The 3,753-nt window shown below is 40.6% G+C and overlaps 1 pseudogene; it reads left to right on the top strand.

Annotated features, from left to right (window-relative positions):
- The first annotated feature begins 437 nt into the window (after nucleotides 1–437).
- LOC101431260 (large ribosomal subunit protein uL29m pseudogene) lies at nucleotides 438–1,227 on the top strand (annotated as a pseudogene).
- Nucleotides 1,228–3,753: the final 2,526 nt, after the last annotated feature.

The raw sequence follows: 3,753 nt of genomic DNA on the forward strand, positions 1-3,753 counted from the left end.
TTTACAGCCTCCCTCCCTTAGGCCCTTGGAAGTGGGTCTGCGACCCATTACTGGGCCCAGGGCCCAGAGTTGAGCAACTAAAAGGGCCAATTCTAAAGATCAGGAACAGGTTGAACCAAGAATGAAAGAAAGGCAGAATTACAGCCTCCTGACACTAAATCCCCATAAAAGAGGGAAAAAACGAGTAGCAGAGTAAGCTCACCATCATAATCACATACCCAGAAATCAGGAAAAAATTACAAGCCATACTAAGAAAATGGAAGAAATGACCCAAGCAAAGAAACATATCAAAGCCCCAGATGAGACACAGGATTTGAGACAACTAATCAATGAGATTCATACTAATTTCAAAAATCAAATTAATGAATTGAAAGACAATATGGCAAAAGAGATAAAGGACATCAGGAAGACACTGAGAATTATGTGAAAAAATGACAATGTCTTGTTTCACGGTTGTTTGTCAAATGGTCCCATCCTCCCTGAAGGCTTTCAGAGCATTGGTAATTTCTCAGACCCCTGCTAGTCCAGCTTTCAGGTTTGCTCTTAGTTTATTGTCCAAGAATACATCAAATGTCACATCTTTTCACCAGTGTAGATTACTTCATACCATGTTATCAAGGAAAGGACTAGAAGAATTTTTTGATGACCCAAAGAATTAGGGGGGGGTGGGGGAGAAAAAGTGAAATCTGGAGCTTCATGGACCTGTCAGCAATTAAGGAACAAAAGTAATGAAGATTTACATAAACTTTGGTATGTCCTGTTGAAAGAAAGAAACATACTCCTAACTCTAGACAGGAGGCCAAGAGACAGAGATTGCCAATGCCAAGTCCAGAGCGATTAGAAAAGGTGGTAGATTCCATGGATGCATTAGATAAAGTTGTCCAGGAAAGGGAAGATGCCCTAAGGCTTCTTCAGACTGGTCAAGAAAAAGCTAGACCCAGTGCTTGGAGAAGAGACATCTTTGGAAGAATTAGCTGGTACAAGTTCAAGCAATGGTCTATACCTTGGCACCTAAATAAAAGATACAATAGGAAATGATTTTTTTCAATGCCTTATGTGGAACGTTTTGTCAGACATAAGTGAGAAGCAAGCCCATATCAAAGCAAGAAGGAAAAACTTACAGAACAAGAAAGAAAAATTTCTTCAGAAAAAATTTCCATCTTTCTGAAACCCAGAAGTCAAGTCTTGCCTAAGACATCTGAACCCCAACCACTTTTTTTAATAATAGTCTATATATATGAAAATAAATATATAACAAGGGATTTATTAAAGGAATTGTATTATCAGCCAAAGGACTATTTACTTATAAATTGTTCTAAATGTGCATGTGGCATAGTAATTGTGGAAATGATCATGAATTTTTAAAAAATCAAGTATAAAGTTCAAATTAAATCCTGTTTCATAAATTCTCATTTTAAAGCGGGTTCTTCTAGTTCCTGTTTTCTGTACGTGTATGTCAACTGCCATAGAAAGGCAATAAAAGTGACTTTTGGAATTCAAAAAAAAAAAAAAAAAGAAGACACTGAGTGAGAACAATGAAAAATTTGAAAACCTGATTAGAAAAATAACAGTGGGAAGCGGACATGACTCAACTGATAGAGCATCCATCTACCATATGGAGGGTCCAGGGTTCGATACCTAGGGCCTCCTGACCCGTGTGGAGCTGGCCCACATGCAGTGCTGCCATGCGCAAGGAGTGCCATGCCATGCAGGGGCACCCCCACGTAGGGGAGCCGCACATGCAAGGAGTGCACCCCACAAGAAGAGCTACCCCACGTGAAAAAAAGTGGTGCTGCACACATGGAGAGCTGACGCAGCAAGATGATGCAACAAAAAAGAGATGCGGTTTCCCGGTGCCACTAAGAATGCAAGTGAACACAGATGAACACACAGTGAATGGACACAGAGTGCAGACAATGTGGGGGTGGTGGAAGAGGAGAGAAATAAATAAAATAAATCTTTTAAAAAAAAGAAAAATAACAGAGCTACTGGGAAAGAAATATATGATAGGTGAGATAAAAAACACACATTACAGGGATACAACAGCAGACTTCAAGTGATAGAAGAAAGAATAAGTGGTGCAGAAGACAGAACAGCTGAAATTTAAGAGAGAGAAGAACAGAGAGAAAAGAATGAAAAAATTAAGCAGGGGCTCAGGGAGTTAAATGATAACACTAACTGCAACAATTCCAGAGGGAGAAGAGAAGGAAAAAGGGCAGAAAGAATATTTGATGAAATAATGGCTGGGAATTTCCCAGCCTTATTAAAGAAATGAATTTACATGTCCAAGAAGCACAGCACACCCCAATCAGAATAAATGCAAATAGACCTACTCCTAGACAAATACTACTCAGAATGTCAAATGTCAAAGATAAAGAGAAAATTATGAGAGGAGCAAGGGAGAAGCAAACCATCACATATAAGGGAAGCCTAGTAAGACTTGGTGTGGATTTCTCATCAGAAACCATGGAGGTTAGATGACAGTGGTATGATAGGATTAGGATACTGAAAGAGAACAATTGCCAGCTGAGAATTCTTTACCCAGCAAAATCGTCCTTCAAATATGAAGGTGAGTTTAAAATATTCACAAGTAAACAGAAACTAAGGGAGTTGGTAAAAAAAAGAATCCACCTTTTGAGGAAGGCTTAAAAGGAGCTTTGCAGCCTAAAAGAAGAAGATGCTTAGAGGAGAGTGTGGAAGGCAAGAATAGCAGAAGGCTAATCAAAAGAGTAAAAAGGCAGACAAAAGTAAGATATGACATGAAATCCAAAGGATAAAATGGTGGAAGTAAATAATGCATTTACAGTAATATCATTGAATGTCAATGGATTAGGTTTGCTATATTAGTCAGCCAAAGGGGTGCTGATGCAAAGTACGAGAAATCTGTTGGCTTTTATAAAGGGTATTTATTTGAGGTAGAAGCTTACATTACAAGGCCCTAAAGAGTCCAACTCAAGGGACCATAAGAAGTACTTACTCACCAAAAGCTACTGCCACGTTTTTAAGCAAGATGGTGGGTGATGTCTGTGAGGCTTCCTCTTCCTCTTAAGGCTCCATGGGCCCAGCTTCTTCCCATCTCAGCTAAAGACTGGAGGGCTCATTTATTTCTGGGCTCAGCTGCTCTGTTCTCTTCACAAAATCAGCTGTAAACTATCAGGCAAATGGTTCATCTCTCTTCCTGAGGCTGTAGGATCAAAGCTGACAAGTTCTCTCCTCTTGTGTGTCTATGGCGCTCTCTATTCCTCTGTGTATCTTCTCTGTGTATCTACTTCTGTGTGTCTCCTTGATTGACTGTCCATTTATATAGCCCACAGAGTGGGTGGTGACTGAGTCGCCCTAATGATATGGTAGAATCAAAATCCTACTCTTAACATAATTTAATCAAAAGCATCTCAGCTGAATCTTTTTTTAAAAAAAAGATTTATTTTATTTATTTCTCTGCCCTTTCCCCCTCTCTTCCCTCCCCCATTGTCTGCTCTATGTCCATTTGCTGTGTGTTCTGTGTCCGCTTGCATTCTTGCCAGGCAGCACCAGGAATCTGTGTCTTTTTTTGTTGTGTCACCTTGCTGCATCAGCTCTCCGTGTGTGTGATGCCACCCCTGGGTGGGTTGTACATTTTTTGCATGGAGCGGCGCTCCTTGTGGGGCACACTCCTTGCGCATGGGGCACTCCTGTGTGGCATGGCACTCCTTGTGCATGACAGCACTGCGTATAGGCCAGCTCACCACACAGGCCAGGAGGCCCTGGTTATCG

Source organism: Dasypus novemcinctus, chromosome 9, assembly GCF_030445035.2.
Source record: "Dasypus novemcinctus isolate mDasNov1 chromosome 9, mDasNov1.1.hap2, whole genome shotgun sequence".
Lineage (NCBI taxonomy): Eukaryota > Metazoa > Chordata > Mammalia > Cingulata > Dasypodidae > Dasypus > Dasypus novemcinctus.